General features: G+C 40.1%; 1 protein-coding gene and 1 non-coding gene across 3 annotated transcripts in view; one reads left to right on the top strand and one right to left on the bottom strand.

Annotated features, from left to right (window-relative positions):
- Nucleotides 1–21,336, bottom strand: part of PTPRG (protein tyrosine phosphatase receptor type G) — a 768,800-nt gene that overhangs the window by 455,878 nt on the left and 291,586 nt on the right. The window lies entirely within an intron of this gene.
- TRNAE-UUC (transfer RNA glutamic acid (anticodon UUC)) lies at nt 187–259 on the top strand. The gene has a single exon. It is a non-coding gene; the product is annotated as a tRNA-Glu (tRNA).

Raw genomic sequence — 21,336 nt, 5'->3', positions numbered from 1 at the left:
ATAGGATCACATATGGATCACATAATCGGGGGAATTAAAACTCTCCAATAAGATACCTGGAGTATTTCCTAAAATACAAATTGGCCTGATGGCAGATAAGAACTAAGCCAACAGGAGGGAAATGCTTTGCAACGGGTTTTAACGAGCAAAATGCAACTGTACTCTTTCAAAAGTCTGGGAGGGAATTCCTTGGTGGTACAGTGGGGAGGACTTGGCGCTTTCACTGCCATGGGCCCAGGTTCAATTCCTGGTCAGAGAACTACAATTCTGGAAGCAGCGCAGTGGCCAAAAGTCAATGAATGAGTGAATAAACCAACAAAAAATAAGAGTCTGGGAAACACTCACATTATTACCAACGACCTTTTAATACTAATTAGGGTTCCTTAGCCAAAGTTCAAGAAAGACCATTCTTCTAGGTGACAATGTCAAAAAGTTTCCACAACATTTATTGTATGATAATACAAAGTATAAAAACCCCATCAGGCTCTGCTTACGTCTTATCTTAATTCTGCCCCTAGAAGATTCTTTCAATCTAATCTGACAGCACATAATAGATCTGGGCCTCTCAGGTGCCTCAGTAGTAAAGAATCCAACCTGTCAAGGCAGGAGATGCGAGAGATGTGGGTTCGATCCCTGGATAGGGAAGATCCCCTGCAGGAGGAAACTGAGACCCACTCCAGTATTCTTGCCTGGAAAACTCCATGGACAGAGGAACCTGGCAGGCTACAATCCATGAGGTCACAAAGAGTCAGACTTGACTGTACATGCAGACAAAGGATGTCAAAACCATTAGTGCATTCCAATCATAAGGATACATGGCAGAAACCTAAATAGTGTGATAAAACCCACTGGCATTGGCAGGCACTAACTGCCAGGACTGCTGAGGAGTGCCCCAGTCTCCAGAAGGAACGCCAAGGTGATGGAGCTTCCGGCCACCTCTAATTAACACCAGTCTGTGCCTTCTTTTAAGTCTGTGCCTTCTTTTAAGGCTTGTGAAAATCACTGCAACTGACCTGGGCTCACCTAGAGATGAAAATTACTTTGCCAATAGCAGAAAACAATACCTTCCGCACAAACAACAACAAAGGCAAGCCCCTTTGTTGGGCCCTGCATCATTTTCTTTTATGTGGAGCATTTCTCCAAAGCTTTGAAGACAAAGGACAAGACTCCAAAAAAAGCACCGTGGCGAGAAAGTCAAAGGCAGACAGCATCTTCTGCCCTCAAGGACTGACTCCTACACTGGTATCTTTGATCAGCATCTTCGCAGGGTTTTGTTTGTGGGCCCCTAGTTTGACACAAGCTTTGAAGAGTGATGTCTGTGCCAATTTGGGGGGCTAAATAAAAGCTGCTCAGTGGAAACTCTGGAGAATGACAATTATAGCAGACAGTCTGTACTTGACACCTTATGTCACTGAAACTATCATAATAAAAGCTGGTTTTCTAAAGGACCATCTTAAAATAGCAGTTCACATCTTCTTCAGTGGGCAATAAGAAGAAACCACTTATTGATATACGGCAATTGGGGTGACTCACTACAAAGGCAGACTGAAGTAGAAAAAGCCAATACCAAACAAAAGGTGATTTATTGTATGATTCTATTCACATGACATTTTGAAAATGTTCAAAACTTTGGAAATGGAGTTGTATTAGAGGTGGATAGGGACTGGAGACTAGCAGGAAGGTAGGTGTGGGTATAAAAGGGCAACACCAGGGATCCTTGCGGGGTTGGAACTGTTGACTGCGGTGGTGTATACATAAACCTACAAAGGTGATAGAATCATGTAGGATTTTAATACGCACACACATTAATGCACATTGTGCACATACATGCACGCACACACACACAAATGAATACAAGAAAACCTTAGCACTAAATCTGACAGGTGGATTGTTACCAATTTCAATGTCCTGGGTGTACAATTACACATTAATTCTGCAAAATGTCACCAATGCAAGAAACTAGGAAGACAACTGTACATGAAGTATCAGTTACCTCAAATTTTTTTATTTAAAAAATCAGCTGTACCTCTATATCCTAGAAGGGGAAAAAAAAAGCCTTTCCCCCACCCTTTGCTAAAGGCAAAGAAGGAATCATCCAAGAGTCTATGGCAGCAGAAAAGGACAAGAGCAACTGTCAGCAAAATAAAACATGACTGGGGGACATGTTAAAATTTAAGAAAAGGATTTCCTTCTCAGTCTAGCACTGATATCAACTCATTATGAGTTGACATCACTCATATCAACGATTTCAATTTTGCATCCTTACCTTGAGGCACAACTTTTCATTCAGAAACAAGCACAGAATGTTTCCTCCTCTATTATCTCAATGTCTTTAGTAACATGACAAAGCAATCATGCATGATTTTATGGATTGATGTACAAATTAGGAAACCTCAGCATCTTTCCGGAGTTTATTAAATTTTAAAAGGAAACATGGGACTTCCTGGTGATCCAGTGATTGAGACTTTGCCTTCCAGTGCAAGGGGTGCTAGTTTGATCCCTACTTTGGATACTAGGATCCCAAATATCTTGCAGCCAAAAAAAAACCAAAATGTAGAAACAAAATAATATTCAAAACAATTCAACGAAGACTTTAAAAATGGTTCACATTTTTTAAAAAATGATATGCTAGTTAACAAATGATGTGCTCTATTGATCAAAACTAAGGACGTAAGATAAGCTGTTGTTGGGTTCAGGTCATTAGTTTTTGCAACTATTTCCAAGTGCCTGTCATTCACCAGCTTCCCATTCTTAACTTATTCCCCTTATTTAAAACAAACAAACAAACAAACAAAACAAGAGTCTTGACCAGCGACCACTTCATTGGTTGACAAGCAAACTCCTAGCAACCAAAACTATGGATTCCTTACCAGGGCTACAAGCAAGAAGCTCTCCTTACATCAGATGTATATAGGACAGAGCTATGGGAAGAAGTATAATTTTATTTCATGATGATTCTGATTTTTCCTTATGTGATATTCCATGATTTAAGATAAACGGTAATTTTAAATCAGACCTGGCTTGAATCTCAGGTCTGTGATTCAGATAACACTGTAACAGGAGCTATTTAATAATTTTCCTGTGTCTCAACTTCCACATTCCTACAAAATTATTATATGGATTACAGTGAGACAATGCCCCGAAGGCCTTAATGCCTGGCACATAGTGGGTGCATAATAAATGGTCAATTCTGATGATCAACAATTCCCAAGCACCTTTAAATCTTCAAAACTTTAATACTGGGAATTCCCTACCCATTCAGTGGTTAGGGTTCAACACTTTCACGGCTTAGGGCCTAGAGAACTAAGATCCCAGGAGCTATAAAGTTCATGTTAAAATATACTTAATTATTTTGCAGAAGAAAGCTATTGCTTCTAAGAGTCTCCATTAGATTAACCTGTTCCACTTCAAGTTTTTAAAAACCAACCCTTAAGCGAGTCGTAAGACACAACCATAAAAATTTCAGTATTAGTTCAGGAAATCTTTTGTCTCTACTTTCTTATTTTTCTCATCACGACCTGCATATACAAAACAATGAAAGTCATGTTTGCTAAACCAGGCAAAGAAGGACAGTCGTTATTCTTAAATTTATTAGTGGACAGTTTATTAAAAGGAAGTGTGTAATGAGCTAGTCTATCATGCAAAATGTACGTACCATGGTTATTATCTTTAAAATTGAATTTACAGTCGGATCCGATTACACACAAAAGCATCATAATTAAAAGTTAAGGCTATTTCACCAGTATAAAAGAGGCATTAGGCTGCCACAACTCAGCTAAGCCCAACTGGCATCTCATGACGTGTTTTCAACAGAAGCCATGTATTATATTAGTGAGCTTAACTAAAAGTGCTAAAAGTGAGTAAAACTTCATTTATCTGTTTCAAAAATTGGACAAAATACCTAATCTCATAGGGAAGACAAAAAATGTCTTTTTCTATACCACAGTGAGAAGACACCTGACGTATCAAAGCTAATTTGGTTGACTACCATGATGATACAATCTTTTTATTATAAATACTATGTTATTATAGGTTGTTTTTTTCCCATTCAGTGGCCAATTTGTATTCATTGCCAAGAATAAATTCAGCTGCAGAAGCACTGCTAAAGTTGCATATCCTTTGGAAAGAAATAAAAGGAATTGGTGATACTAATAAAAATGGACTGAAATATATTTACTCATTCACCTATCTTCTCCATGAACTCTCTGCAGCAGCTTTTGGTAGTAGTGTGCCACCTATTGTTACAAAACGAGTTTCTGTACTTGAAGATTTCCTATTTCTTTCTACAGGGAAGCAAAGCATCCTACTGTCTTTTTCAAGATAATGAGTCTTTATTTTCCTTCTTTCTTTCCTGTCACTTCCCACACCTGAAATACAAATGGGCTACAGAGAAACTAACCTTTTAAAAAATGTATTACAACCCACTTCAAGCATGAATCAGTTTAACTCCGTGGCTATCATACAGGGGTGATCTTTTTCCCGGAGGAATCTGTCAATGTCTGGAGATACACACAGTTGTTAAGACTGAGGTGCGAGGATACTGGCTTCTAGTAGGTAGAAGCTGGGGATGCTGGTAAAGCATCCTACACTGCGCAGGACAGCCCCTCACAAGGGAGAATTACCCAGTCTCAATACCCATAGCACTGATGTTTAGACACCCAGATTTAATTAAAACCAGTATATCCTTTCTTCCAAAGTCAAAAGAAAGCCATATATGATGGCAGAACAAAAAATAAAAAAGCCAATTTCACAAATTCAACATTCAACAGCAATATAGTAATTAATAGTGGTTAAAATATTAGGAATTACATTACTCTTGTCAAGACTAGTAGAAAGATATGATAACAACACCCATGACCAATTTATAATTCAAATACTCATTAAAACACACACACACACTAAAGCACATGTTGGCCAACTGATCCAAAATCCATGTAAGGAATAAGACCTCAACTTGACTTTGTGATTGGTCTCCCAAGCTGACTCTTGGAACCCTTGACATGTAATAAGGGTTCTCAATTCTCAAGCCATACTTAAGAATCATCCTTGTCAGTATGGCACGCTGGGGCACAGTGTATGGCATGTCTACCACAGCTGGTCGTCTCCTCTCCCCTTCATGGCAGGCATCATTAACTGATCAAAGTCTCAACTTTTCTTATGTGGTGCTCCAGTCCATGGAACTGGCGTGGGAGATGCTACAGATATCCATGATGAGATATGATTTCAGGAGGACTGAGTTCAAGTCTCGCCTTTGTCACTGAAGAGCTGCATGAACTCAAAGTCACATAAGCTCTCTGGGTCCATTTCCTTCAATTATGTAACATTCCTTAAGGAATCTTTAAAGAGTCTTTTAATTCTAATTCTAAATAAGATGTTACAATATAGCATTTCTAGAGTAATAAAGTACTTTGCACTTCAACTGCAGAACTGCTAAATACTAAATGACTAAGGCTATGCAGATAAAGAAGAAAGATTAGCCACACAGAAGAATAGGAGAGTAGGATGGGAATTCGCCAGAAAATAAATGTCCAATGGAAAGGGGCATTATCTTCAAAAAAATAAAGGAACAGCATGCAATTATGGAGAAAACTCACTGGAATTAGAGTCTTAAGACCTTACTTTGAGTAATCACGTCATAGAGCAGTAATATGTCTGTGACTTAAGATAAATAATTTAATCTCTCTCTGAGGTTTAGGCTCTTTATATACAAAAAGGGCTAATTGCAATTGCCCAGCCCTTCTCACAAGACTTTCTTTAAATTAATTACTGAATCTTCAAAAGGCCACGAAGAGCAGCATGATTGAGTAATTTATGGATGATCCAAACTATGAAATATTACAGAGCTGCAAAGTGAATGAGTTAGAGCTGCTCGCAACAGACTGGAGAGATGTTCATAATATATATATGCTGCTGTGCTCAGTCACTCAGTTGTGTCTGACTCTTTGTGACCCCATGGACTGCGGCCAGGCTCCTCTGTCCACGGGCGTGCTTCAGGCAAGAAAACTGGAGTGGGTTGCCATGCCTTCTTCCTGGGGATCTTCCAAACCCAGGGATCGAAGTCAGATCTCCCACGTTGCTGGCTGATTCTTTACTGTCTGAACCACCAGGGAAGCCCCTATATAAAGATAGCTGCAGAGAAATGTCTATACTACAATCCCATATTCATAAGCAACAAGGAAATGAATCAAAGATATGTGAATACATGTGTGTGCAGGCTAAAACAAACAAACAAACACGGTGAAAACACATTCCAAAATGTTTAGCACTGAGATTGGGGTGGCACAGAGGAGTGGTTGAAAGAAAACTGAAATTGTGGGTCACACTGTGGGATTCACTTCAGATTTGTTCTTTGGGCCAGTTCTTATGCTGTAGCTTAAAAAGATGAATGTTTTTAATTTTCAATTACCTTCAACAATTCTTGAAAAGTCAGTCAGTGGCTGGCAGGAGCTGGGGGGAGGAGGAAATGGAGAATGAATGCTTAATAGGTAAGCAGTTTTCATTTGTGGTGATAAAAAAGTTCTGGAACTAGATAATGGTGCTGGCTATACCACACCATGAACGAACTAAGCCCCTGAACTGCACAATTTTAAATTGTTTAAATGGTAAATTTTATGTTATATGTATTTTTCAATTTAAAAACTCTTCTAGGTATTTGGGGGGGGGGGGGTGCACAACATAGCTTGCAGAATCTTAGTTCCCTGACCAGGGATTGAACCTACACCCTCAACGAAAGCATGTAGTCCTAACCGTTAGACTATCAAGGAATGGAATTTCCACAATTTAAAAATTCTTGATCTTCAAGTTCTGTGGAAGTAGAGAGACTGTGGTCACTAGAACCTCCACCAGGAGATATTGAAGCAACCAAGGAAACAGTTACGGGAGGAAAGGAAATTTGTAAGTTCTTCTAGGAGCAGAAAGAGGTGGAAACCCAGGTGAGCCCAGAAGGATATTTAGATATGTGCTTACCTATAACTCACAGTAAGCCCAACCCCAGGCTCTATAACACCCGAAGATCCAGTAAGTGTCTCCCCTCCAACCTTCTTTGGTTTAATACTTGTCAATTCTGCCCCAGGTTCTCTACGAACCCCCTGCCAGACACTGTTCAAACAACCCAAGGCTTTTAACCTCAGCAAGATCCCTTTGTGAGGCTTGAAGCACTATTCAAACCAAGAACATGAGAAGTAAAAGAAATTATTATAATTATGTATGTTCTTTACTTTTAAAAGGTCTCGCCTGTCATAATTACTGTAGTTCCCTGAGTAAAACATTACAGAACTCTCAGGTCTACTTTAACACGAACTTCTTAAAGCTATTTCAAACTGAGTTTTGAAGTTGTAAATAGAAAACCAAAACAAAGGAAGTAAAATTCTGTAAGACTCCAAAGAGTCAGAGCATTCTAGGATACACTCTGAAAACCACCAGGCCTGGGCAAGATTCTGTTGTTTTTAGAAAGACGAGAGCATCTCCATCTATACCATGAAAACAGGGAAGAGGTTAACTTCAAAAGACTGATGTGTAAGTTGCAACAACATGATCATAAAATCCATGAATCTCAGAAGTCCAGTGGGGAGCGGGGGGAGGAGGGAACAAAAACCCAACAGAGAAGAACAATAGAAACAGTTCAGCTGTCCACTGGTGAAAGCTTTTCATCTTACTACTGTCATCCCCTAGGTGCTCATGTCAGTACGGACCAGAGAGTTTAGCAGTCTTTTTAGGGCCCTAAACATGGATCTGGGCACAACATGGACAAGGAAAGCCTTGTTACCAAACATGAGAACCATACAGTAACTGTGCTCTCCTTCCAATGAAATGAAAATAAGAAAAAGCTAAATCATAGCCATCTTGAAAAAAGGAAATCCATAGTAGCTCTCCAGCTTCACTAGAAAAGTTAAAGCAAATATTTGATTCGCAGCAAGGGTGGGGAAAGACTAAAACAAATGGAGTATCTTATAATCTTAAAAGTGTAAGATATACATAAGGTAGATACGGGCTTCCCTGGTGGCTCAGACGCTAAATAATCTGCTTAGAATGCAGGAGACCTGGGTTTGATCATTGGGTTGGGAAGATCGCCTGGAGAAGGGAATGGAAACCCTTCTCCAGTTTCCTTGCCTGGAGAATTCCATGGACGGAAGAGCCTGATGGGCTACAGTCCGTGGGGTCACAAAGACTCGGACATGAACAAGCAACTAACCACTAAAGCCGATATACCTTCAGCTCTTTTTGGAAACCAGAAATATAGCAAGTCCCTCTCCACTGCTCTGACATTATTCCCCTTCTCTATACATTCCTCATCATAGATTGTTAGGATATGTGGTTCTCCATAGAGTAATACTCTGACCTGGCACCTGGTTTAAACCTCAGGTCAGTACTGCCCACTGGAAATGCTTATATACAGGAAAAGACCGGTTTATGTCTTACCAAAGTCTGTCCACTAAGAATAGCTCTTGATAAGCCTACACATTGTTAATGCCATACATGTCTGTGTGTATACATATATAAGCACACACACACGTATAATACATAGTACACTAGTACAGTCCTCCTAGTAGGGCAACTAAGAAACACACACACACACACACACACACACACACACACACACACACACACACAGCAATTTAGTTTTTAAACTGTTATCCAAGGTTCTGGCCCCATCTTCTACTCTCTGTACAGCACGCTTGGAAGAAAATCCACCAAGACTGACCCTCAAGAAAGGTCAAAACAATCCTCAGGACAGTCCTTTGGAACTGACCAGAACAAGAAAAAGTCAGAACTCTTGGAAAAGCACAGTGGACAACATGTAAAATGCTCCTTTTCAAAGGTTATTTTTTAGGAAATGGTGGCAGCAGAGAGAGAAAACAGAATATTTAGTATTTTCTTTTAAACATCTTAGAAAGAAGGCTGTTAACACAGATGGTTTTGTTAAACTCTCTAAAATCGAGTCCCAAAATCATCAGAAATGTTCCCGTCAACCCAGAGTATAGCCTCAATTGTGTCAGTACCACATTCACTACCAAGTGTTATTTAACAAACTACCTGAAAACTTCGTAACTTCAAAGCACTAACATTTATTACCTCACCATTTCTGAGGGTCATCCTATCTACATAATCACAATCATAGACAATCAAGTGGCTCCAATTTAAAATTATTATTTCTTAACCATACTTTCTAATTTTTTTACTTTCAAAATTATGCCATCAAAGGACAAAAGAAAAGAACAAACTGAGCATGCTAGCTCTACCAGAATCCCAATCAGAACATTTGTTTTCTATCATTTTAAATAAAGAATCACAGATCCATCAAAAAGAGCCTAATAATTCCAAGCCACTTAACGCCAGTTCTCAGTCATTTAAAAATTCAAATGTGTTACATGCACTTCATCTTAGTCTAATTCTTTGAAAGTGTTTATTTCAAACAAGCAGTTCCCCAGCTATGTAAGTAAACAAGTATTATATGTGAAAACTGAATTTTGATAACATAAGCTATAAAATATATTTGTCAAGGTAGTCAATGGCAGGAGACAGTATGTTTTCTGGCCACCGAGCATCTGTCTTCTCTGCCTTTTGCTCAAAGTAGATGGATTTCCTTCTGCTTTAACTTTTTTTTTCCCAGCTAGGTCTTCTCTTGATGGACCATGCAAGCAGGATATACACCTCCTACACTAGGCCCATCATGTAACCAATGTCTTTTAGACACAGACATTGCGAGTAAGTCTAGAGCAGATTCATCCCCCCAAATAATTACTTTTTGAGGGACTTTTTCACCTAGCCAGAATTTTCACCAGGTCCCCTATCTTTCTGCAATAAAGCCCATCTTTAAGTTTAGCCAGAGTAGACTTCTGTTGCTTGCAATACTGACCGATGCAGCCCAAGTTAATTTTCTGTTATTTGTGGACACAGTGGCGGCAGCATGGAGCAGATGGGCAGCAGCCAGGGCATTGCACTCACTGAGCAGCAGAAAGAGTGAGAGGAACCGTCTGTGCTGTGAAAAGCCCACCTTACATGGACCTGAGCTCACAGATGCTGTCCGCTCTTAAGAAACCTAGCGGCAGGCACCCATGGGAGCTTCCATTATCAGGCATCTTACAGGGAAGCAAAACCGAGATCCACTTTTAAATGCATCCTATTTCACACAAAGGCACATTTCACTTTGCAAACAGTCCCCCCAAACTGCTGAAAGGTGGTGGTCTCATTTTGCAGTGTTTACTAAAATTTTAAATGTGCCTCCCCCCAAAAATAGCACATGTGTATAAGGGGGCAGGGTAGACAGATGTTCAGTCAATTTTCTTTCTTAATGTCAATAAAATAGAAACAATGTAAACATCAAGCAATGGATAAGCAAATAAACCACCAGGAAACAGCCACAGTAAGGAAATACCTATGGAGCAGTTTAAAACATGACGCAAGCAAATATGAACCAATGTGGGCAAAAATGAAAGGCACAAACAGGGGGGAAAGATTTTAAAAGCATAATATTTACACAACCATACACAGAATCATACAGATTACACCTTCCGCAGCTAAAAGAAAAAAAGATATTAAATATTTCCCAAAGAGATATGAAGACATTCAAATAACACATTAAAAGCAAAACAGCAGTATTTACAAAACTGATAGCTTTTCAGAGGAAGGACTAAAAGGGAGGCCTGAAATTAGGGAAAGAATCAAGGAATGAAGTATGTGCAAATCATTTCCATTCTTGTCAGTAGTATATAACCATGTGTTGCTTACAACAATTAAAAACTAATCAGAAAAGTATAGTAATCTGAAAAAGCTCAATTCAGCTATCAGAACTTTGCAGAAACAGACTCAAAATGTAAAAGGAGTTTCAACCACTATGGAAAGATGACTCTAGGCATGAAGACTTGGGGTTAGATAGTTAAGTAACCCCAATACTTCTGGAGTTGTCATGGGTATACTTTGCTGTTGCTGTTGAGCTGCTAAGGTGTGTCTGACTCTGTGACCCCCGTGGACTGTAAGCCACCAGGCTCCTCTGTCCATGGGATTTCCTAGGCAAGAATACTGGAGCAGATTGCCATGTCCTCCTTCAGGGGATCTTCCCAAACCAGGGATCGAACCATGTCTCCTGCATCGTAGGTGATTCCTTACTGCTGAGCCACCAGGGAAGCCTGAGTATACCAACTATATGTTTTATGCAATTTTGGCTACTGTATCTTCGTTAACAAAAAAAAAAATTCAGTGTCTAAAGACAGTCGTTTTTTCATTTGCTTAATGTGTAAATGTCCCTCACACATCATGGCCTCCTATTTCATCGAGTTCATTCATTCTTTTCAATAACAATAAGCAGCTTCTGGGCGTTAGGAAAGTCACAGCAAATTGTGTTCTCATCAGTTATGCTACAGCGTCCTGTTCTATTTCAAATCCATTTTCTAGGGAAAGCTTTCAAATAGTTTAAATCATACCACACTCCTTTCCCTCAACTACCCCTATCTTTTTGCTGCATTTCCAGTTAATAAAATAAGGCTCTGGAAAAATATTCATGGATTTCTCATGCAGCAGGTTCCAATACTTTATTCAGGTAAGAAATGTATAAACTGAACCGTCCACCATTATGCTGATTTGAAAGCACTAATTGTGGCAGTGGTTTTCTAAAGAATGTTATCTATTTCCATCCTGTACAAATTTAGGAGAAACTGTGGTTTCCTGTTCCAGGGTGTTGTCCAAAAACCACTCTACAGAAGTCTTCAAAAATAATCCTTGGCGTTTTTTGTTTCAAGAGGAATACTTGGAGTGTTTCCCACTGAGAAAGGAAATGGGCTTGTCCCGACTGCAAAAGGTCCCCATGTACTCCAAAGACTCCAAGAACAAACATAATTTTTAATTGAACAATACTTAATGGAGTTGCTTGTTCACAAGCTCTCTGGTCAGGGGGTGGGGGGCGGTGGTGCTGTGCTGTGATGTCAGATAAGCTTTCTGCTGATCGCCAGCGGGTGGATCTGTTATGTGTATACGCGTGCTCACTTGCTTCACTCATGTCCAACTCCTTGCAACCCTATGAACTGTAGCTCACCAGGTTCCTCTGTCCATGGGTTCTCCAGGCAAGAATACTGGAGTGGGCTACCATGCCCTCCTCAAAGGGAATCTTTCAGATCCAGGGATCGAACCCACATCTCCTGTACTGCAGGAGGGTTCTTTACCACCGAGCCACTGGGGAAGCCCTATTATCTGTTATGAGACTTCTCTAAATGTCAGTTTCCTCATCTTGGTTTTAAGACAATTATTATAGCTGCCTCTTTAGAAGATTTATTGCTAAAGGTTAAAATGAATGCCTTGAGCTGAGCAGAATGCCTGGCACACACTATGGCATGATGATGGTTTTATAACACACACACACTTTTTTTCCCATAAATAGAATATTAGATTGAGTATAAAACAACCCAAGAAAGAGAATACTGAGCTATTTAGGGAAGGGTGTTACTTTGCATTCCATATTCATTATAGCAATGACTTCAACTTAACAAAACTTATGAGAAAAGTGGTCTGAAATAACAAATCTAATATGAAAAGACCAAATAATTTTTCAAGACATTAGTTGTTATAAAAGGGATATTAAAAATACACTGAAGTATCACCTCACTTTCAAAAGACCTTCCTTAACTTGAAAAGGTAAAAAAATGCAAACATTTCTCAGCCTCTTCCTCACTTGACTCACTGAAGGCCAAGTTTCCCAAAGGAGGCATTTCAGGGTCGAAAGGAGCAGGTGGGAGATCAGGTACACAAACTGTTTTCCCTGGATCAAGGACTTTCAGCGCTGTCCCAGCATCCAAGGTATAACCTCCTGAAAAGAGGGCACGGACTGCAGAAAGGATGGTGACTCTGCCCCACCAGAGGTCACAACCACTGCCAGCCAATTCACATCCCCTCCAGGATGAAGGGCAGCACCCACAGGGAAGTTTTCACCTCTGCTCCAAGGAGGCTTTTCCCTGCCAGCCCCATCCCCAGACAGGTTCTCAGGCACTCACTCTACAGCCAAAGTAAAGGGGCCATGAGAATTTCACAGTATGTCCCAGCCATGGCTGGGAACTGGGAAGGACTCCGTGACCCTTCCACATGGTGAAGCACTTAGAAAACTGGAGCAGCAAACCCTCATCTGTCCTGTCTATTTACAGCTCATGGGAGGACTGGAGAGCGGGGAGGACAGGGAGACGAAAAGCCCTATTTACAGTTCATTGGTTGGGGGAGCAGGGGACAGAGAGATGCAAAGCATCTTGCAAACACTTATATAGTTGCAGAAGAAAACAAGGGGGGAAAATAGAGCTGGATACAAAGGAAAGCTCTATATATAGAATGCAATTATGTAAGAGTTTAACCAGGGAAGCAGAATCAGAAATTCATCCTGCACAGAAGACAAGGCTGCCTTGGCCGGTTTCTCCATCTCCCCCAGAACAGGAAGTCCCCATGAATACTTGGCTGTCTGACCAGCACATATTTAAGAAGAGGTGTTTTTTTTTGTTTTTTTTGTTTTTGTTTGTTTTACCTTTTACATCACTCACGTGCTTTGTCCTGAATTTTAGCACAAGGAACATACTTCATATAACTCATTCAACCTTTCGTATTTTTTTTTTTGCTTAAAATTTGAACAGCATGGAATCCCCCGAAGAGTATTATCCAAGAGTGCTTTCAGTAAGGACAGCAATGCTCAGTGTCTCCACCATCCAATACAGTAGGCACATGTGCCTACTCAGTGCCTGAAGTGGCAAGTGAGACAAGTGTAGCAAAGTATCACAAAGTGGGTGGTCTTACTGCACATTAAGCGTATATACAGACTCTAGAAAAATGATAGAGATGAATCTGTTTGCAGAGCTAGAACAGAGACGCAGAGGTAGAAAGAAGGCTGTGGACATGTGAACCCAGAGGGGGAAGTGGGGCGTGGGAAAAATTGAAAAGTAGCAGTGACGTGTATCCACTACCGCCTGTGAACAGATGCCGAGCGGGAGGCGGCCATACAGCACAGGCAGCTCACCTCCACCTCCGCGATGACCTGGACAGGTGGGGAGAGAAGGCGTGTATGCAGACATACAGCTGATTCACCGTGCTGTACAGCAGAAACAAAGGGCAACACTGTAAAGCAATTATGATCCAACAACAACAACAAAAAGTAGTTGGCTTAAAGAACTAAAATTCACTGCCTCCTGATTCTAGAAGCTAGAAGTCTGAAATCAAGGAGCAAACAGGGTGGATTCCTCATGAGGTCTGTGAGGAGAACGTCTCCCAGGCACCTCTCCTAGCTCCCAGTGGTGTGTAGGCCATCTTCAGTGTTGCTTGGCTTGTAGAAGCAGCACCCTAATTTCTGCCCTCAAGTTCACGTGCACTCTCGCTATGTATACATTTCTGTCCAAATCCCTCTTTTTTATAAGGAAGCTAGTCACACTGCACTAAGGGCTCATCCTATTCCATTATAATCTCATTTTAACTAATTACACCTGCAATGACTATTGCCGAATAAGTACATTTGAGGTGTTAAGTAGGACCCCAACACATAAATCTGGAGAGAATGCAATTCAAGCCAAAAGTCTGAGGATCTTTTTTTATTTTTTAAATTTTGTTGGAGTATAGTTGATTTACAATGTTGTTACAAAGTTAGTTTCTAGTGGACAGCAAAGTGAATCACACACACATACACACACTCATTTTTTTATTTTTTGCCATATAGGTCATTTCAGAGTACTGAGTACAGTTTCCTGTGCTATACAGTGGGCTCTTACTATCAATAATAGCTACCTATTCTATATACAGTCGTGCATAATATGTCAGTGCCAACCTCCCAATTTATCCCTCCCCCTTGCTTACCTCCTGGTAACCGTAAGTTTGCTTTCTACATCTGTAACTCTATTTCTGTTTTGTAAATTTGTACTCTTTATGTTAGATTCCACATATAAGGGATAGCATATGATATTTGTCTTTCCATGTCTGATTTATTTCACTCAGTATGATCATCTCTAGGTCCATCCATGTTGCTACAACTGGCGCTCTCTTCTTTTTTTTACAGCTGAGTAATATTTCATTGTATATAGGTACAACACCTTCTTTATCCATTCCTCTGCTGATTGACATTTAGGTTGCTTCCATGTACTGGCTATTGTAAATAGTGCTGCAATGAACATTGGGATATATGTGTCTTTTCCAAGTATGGTTTTCTGAGGATCTTACTTTTATTTCATTCTAATTCGTGTCACTTGTGACTAGGTCTACTGTACTGGACAGCATAGGCCCAGAATATTTCCTCTCTTTCACTGTACTCACCTCGTGCATGGCTTACTGTACTCCAGGCACTGTGTGAAGCTCAGTGCATAGGAGGTACCATCACCACCAGTTACCCAAGCCTAACTTTAGAGTCGGGCTTCCCTTGTGGTTCAGCTGGGCAAGAATCTACCTGCAATGCAGGAGACCTGGATTCGATCCCTGGGTTCCAAAGATCCCCTGGAGAAGGGAAAGGCTACCCACTCCAGTATTCTGGCCTGGAGAATTCCATGGACTATCTAGTCCATGGGGTTGCAAACAGTCAGACCCAACTAAGCGACTTTCACTTTCAACTTTACAGAGGGTAAATACGTGTACTTTGTCCAAAGACACAGATCCTGTAAGTTAGGACTTGATTTAACACGTGGCATTTTCTTACTTCACACAAGCCCATGCCTTGCGCTGATACAGCAGCTGCTTCCATTACACTTTAACTTCTGAAACTGTCCTGGAACACACAACAGCTACATTGAGGACTGTATTCCTAGGTGTTTCTTACGGGAACATAATGCATCACTCAGATATTAATTGCTATTATAAGGATTAATCATTTGCTTTTGGAGTTTGGGGTCTTAAACAATGTAACAATAATTATCTCTTGAACAGTATGTGCATAAATAAAACATGGCAATTGAAAATTTTACAGCATTTCTCAGATGTTCGACACTGAAGTGAGTACGGCATTATACAGACTTCCTTCAATTTCATTAACTTCTATTATTTGTCCCTACTTTAGTAGATGAGCAAACCGAGGCTTTCAAAGGTTAAACGGTTTGCCTCAGGTTACAAAACGAAAGAATAGTTCTCAACTCACATCTGCTAGGATCCCCAAACCCTCTCCCTGAACCAGGCTGCCAAATGATTTCATACAACCTATTAATACATACACTAATTTACCAGTAAAAAAGAATGGAAAAGACTATATTATATGAAGTTTTTCATAGGTTCCAAAGGCATTCGCCTTGCCAAGAGCCCTGCCATTAAACACAGAGCACCAAAACACTTTTTTTTTCTAACCTTCTATAATACACATCCTTATGCCAAGTGTGTTCCTTGAAGATATTTCTAGTAAGAAAGGTTTAGCTCAAGTAATGGTTTTTGCATGAGAGTTTAAAGATGAAGCATGTGATTTAAAAAAAAAACAACATCATGGCTTTTCAAGGGGAAAATTGAAACCCTATTTCAAGTCCCCAGATAATAAGATCAATAGACAGCTTCCCAGTTGGAGGCGCTGCCTCCAACTGACTAAAGCAACAGTCTCCACAGTTTGCCTTGTGAGGCCACCCCGCAGTTAAATCGTCCTCACTGTTAGGTTTTCTGTTCACATCTATAGTCTAACATTCTCCGTGTTACACTTCCACATGGTAATCACAAGCTGCTCTCCCCAAAAAATCCCTCTCAGTGGTTATGCATCCACTAAACACCCTTGACTGGCAACTCTCCTTGCATGCAGTCCTTGTGCATTATGTACAGAGGTGCCTTTCAAATCACTCATACAGTTGAAAACAAACAAAAACAATATGAAACAACCTCCACCCACAAGGCGATTAAAACAGGCTACCAGGGAAGGTGTTAGAAACCTCAAAGAAAGAAACGAATGAAGGACTTTTTCCTTAATCAGTCATGTTGATGGATCACAAAACCATCACAATACTGTAATCCTCCTCTGATTAAAATAAATGATTTCTAAAAAAAGAAATGGATATTGAGCACCTACTACGTGATAGGCATTGCAGTACAATTAGGAACAAAGAAACAAATGAGATACAGGCTTATCCAAGTTTATTCAGTCTTAACATGTCAGTATTGCAATATTTAATTCAGTTATCCCCAAAGTGTCAAAGTACTTAAAATCTGTTTTTAAATCATATGATGAAACTAGTTTGCCAGGTTTAGCAAATAAAATACACGTGACCAGTTAAATTTAAACTTCTGATAAATGACAAATGATTTTTTTTATTCTTCTGTGAAGTATGTCCTAGGGTTTACAGGTGACTCAGTGGTAAAGAATCCACCTGCCAACACTAGAGACAAGGTTCAATCCGAGGGCCAGAAAGGAAGTGGCAACCCACTCCAGTATTCTTGCCTGGGAAATCCCATGGAAAGAGGAGTCTGGCGGGCTACAATCCACAGCATCACAAAACTCAAACATGACTTAGTGACTAAACAACGACAATAAGTATGTCCTACATTGGATCTGGCAAACCTAACACATCATTTAACCAATAAAAGGATGTAAAACAAACAGGAAATATATAGATTTTTGTACCAGAGCCCTACGAGTTAAGAATTTTAGGCAAAATACTACGTAACAATCCTCAGTATAAATGGTGGGAACATACAACAAGAGAACCTGGGTCACCATCCAATCCCATGACGCTCGTGAATGGAATTCCCTGGGTGAACCAACAATGAAAGGTTAATGTTTTGTTTATGGGATTGTGGTTTCTAAATTTTCTGGACAAATGTGTTACAGAAAACAATGTACTATTGAACAGGACAAGAGATAAATAAGCCTGTCTTTAAGTATGCTATCACACTCTATGCCACATTTAATTCAAATAAGTCAAGGTTAGCAACCTGCCCCTCCAAACGTTCATCAAGTCTGTGTGCGTTCATCACTTGCCAGCAGTAAAATTTCTTACTGTTTCTAGAGAGAGTGCCACATGCTTCAAGGAAGTAGATTCTCTGCAGCACATACATGCAAACATACACACAGATACACTTGTACCTTCTCTCACCAGCCTGTTGTTGTCATTCAATCGCTAAGTCCTATCCGACTCTTTGTGACCCCCATAGACTACAGCATGCCAGGCCTCCCTGACCTTCATCATCTCCCATATTTGCTCAAATTCATGTCCCCTGAGCCACTGATGCCATCCAACTATCTCATCCTCCATCACCCCCTTCTGCTCCTGCCCTCAATCTTTCCTAGCACCAGCCTGGTGAGCAGCATTCCTTGGCTCAATCTTCATGCTTGACTGTTGTCGGTACCAGAAATGTACTCAAGGGAAAACGGTCCAAATCTACCTTCGTTCTGTGTCACTTTTATTCCAGAGCCAGAGAGGCAATATACTCAGGGTCCTCATTAAAGTAACCCAATGTATGTCAGTGTGTGCTGGGCACTGACTTAAATGCTGCAGAGACATCCACTGCTACAATAAACCCGGTTTCCTTTTCTTCCTGTGGATCCAAATCGAGTGCATTTCCCAAACTCCTTCATTAGTACTGACCTATGTGCACGATAGAAAGCAAATGTGATGTGCACAGCTTCTTGAACTGGCCTCTACAATGCTCCAAGCTAGAGGGGGAAGCTGAGCTACAAGACAGGAGGAGCCTGGGTGTGTTCATGAGAACCAAGACTTGAAAGACTAACTTTGCATGCATTAAAAACAAATTTTAGTCTGTGGATGATGGAACAACCTGTTAGAACCACTACTGTATTAAGATATACTCAAGCTTTTGCAATGCAAATGGAAATCTAAGTTATATTTCATGAAATGAAATTTAAAGAAATCTTTCTTATGACTCTGTCCCTCCAGCACAATTTAGAACACTTCTCCATTTTAGAGTAAAAGTCTCTTTTATACCAGTTTCATGTTGAATTATTCTGCAAAGAAAACCCAATTTGGCAGCATGTGTCCATTTAAACTTCGATAAGCCTCCAATTCCTTCATTACCACCAATGTTTGGAAATGGCTAGGTTAAATGTACAGCTCATGCACCATTAAGCAATTTGAAAGAAGGAAAATAAATATGAAGCAATCTCATTATAAAAAGTACATTCTATATTTAGTACTGACAAAGCAATAGCTAAAAGATAAACAAAACATACATGCAGGGCCTAGAACAGCCCCATGTACAAATGGGAACTGAGAGAATTATAAATGAATATGAAATAGTATTTACCTTCAGGGAGTATTTTGAGACAACTTACAGTAGGGAAAAGTAACTGAAATGTTTTGGTGAAGAAGCTGAACTGCTGATTGTGCTTGTATGTAAGATATTTTAATAACTTTGGCAGTTCCCAAATTGTTCAGTCCTCCCCAAATCCATGAGATCTATCCCCAAGGCAATTTTCCTCTTTTTTATTACCAAACCAAAAGTATTTCTTTCATCGGCAGGATTCCATTGACTAGAAACGATTTTGCCTTTACTACTCTAAAATCTCTAACAGAGCTACAGTGAAATACATTATTAGCTGACGCTAACACCTGATACCCCAGGTACTGAAGCAGAAAATCACCTAAACGTTGAATGTTTCTTAGGAAAAAAAAAAAAAAAGTTCCCAAAGTTCTTAATTCCAGGCACTAAAAGGCCACAAATCGCAGGAAAAGTACAACAACATTGCAGTTTATGTTCATACCATGGATAGCTTAGAAAATCAATAATTTACAGCTATTCAAAGAAACATTTTTCCAAACCCTCCTTTCAGGGATAAATTCAAAGAGGAAAGTTTGGAAGTCTGTCTACCTCTTGTTTTCATTTGATATCAACTTAAGGATAATTTATATAAAATAAGATTCACCCCTTTAAGTGTACAATTTGATTATTTAATAAAAAAGGCAATTGTATAAGCAGCAGCACAATCAAGTTATACATTTCCATAACCCAATATGTTCTAATGCCTTTGTGGTCAATTTTCTCCCTAACACCTGCACACTACCCAAATGATTTCCATTATAATAATGATTTCCATTATTCTAGAATTCTATAAAGGGGAACCATGAAGTATACTGTCTTTTACATCTGGCTTCTTTCACACACGTGATGTTTCTGAGATTCATGCGGTTGCGTGTGTTCACAGCATGGTCCTTTCTACTGCTGAGCTGAATTTCTCTGTATGAATACACCACGAAGTTTCTACTCACCAGCTGATGGACAACTGAGTTGCTTTCGGTTTTTACCAATTGCGTAACAGTCTCAATGAGGTTTTTGTGGGCCTCACTGCTTTAATCACTGAATCACTACACAGAGTTTTGAAATCAAGTAGTTTGAGTCCTCTAACTCTTCTTCCTTTTCAAATTTGTTTTGGCTATTCTGATTCCGTGTGTTTCCAATGAATTTAAGAATAGGCTGCCAATCTCTATAAAAAGTCATGGTGGTACTTTCACTGGGATTGCATAGAATTCACACATTAATTTTTAGCTTTAATTTTAAGAAATCCAATATGTGGGTTCCCAATCTACCCTGTCTTCCACGGATGCCTCTGTCCACCCTGACACTGGACACTTAGGCCAGGCTCCTAAACCACCAGCCTGGCAAGCAGTCAGCCTATTTCTGAGCATCCCAAAAGGCTCACTGTTGGTCCTACCCTTCCTGCGGACTCTGACACCCCTTCCCCTCCACCTAGCTAAACTCTCTTTGGCTTTGACTCTGTTGGCAGTCCACACTTGCCTTCCTTGATTCTACAAAAATACTTGACCCACTCCAACTATGCCTCTAGAATTTCCCATGGGCTCTGGCTGCAGGACCTCAAAGTAGCTTTTCAAGTAGACCATGGCTCCTAAGTCAATCTCACACTGAAGCTGCAAGAAAAGTGAGCGTCCCACGCACAATGAGTTAGTTCCCTTCCCCATGTCACACATCCACTCTGGTCCTTTGCTTACAGGGCTACTGGTACCCAAGAAGCTTCAGTACTCCACAGCAGTCTCTTAATTTCACTTAGCAAACTGCCAGTGGATGGAAACACACAACTGTTCTTCTCTTGGTGCCACTCCCTAAGCATGAAAACACATCTTGGGGGCAAGAGGGTGGTGGTGAAGAGGGCTAAGTTTAATCACATCTCCTTTAACTTGACAGTCAAAAGGAATCAATAAAAAGGTTTAAAATAGAGTCTACCCTGTAGTTCAACGCCTCATTAGTCTCAGTAATGGCTTTGTATCTACAAGACAGATCTTTTCTTTTTTCTTTTGAAAGAAAGAAACTCCATTAAACTAAAATTACTATAGAGGAAGCAACTATCTTAATTTCTCCTCCCAGAACATGCACTGGAAGTTTTCATTTTAACTCATGTCCATTCAACCAGCAGCTGACTTGCAAAAACAAAGAAAAGTTGTTGTTGTCATTGTTCAGTTG

Source organism: Budorcas taxicolor, chromosome 1 (assembly GCF_023091745.1).
Source record: "Budorcas taxicolor isolate Tak-1 chromosome 1, Takin1.1, whole genome shotgun sequence".
NCBI classification, from domain to species: Eukaryota; Metazoa; Chordata; class Mammalia; order Artiodactyla; family Bovidae; genus Budorcas; species Budorcas taxicolor.
This window is presented reverse-complemented; position numbering and strand designations above follow the sequence as displayed.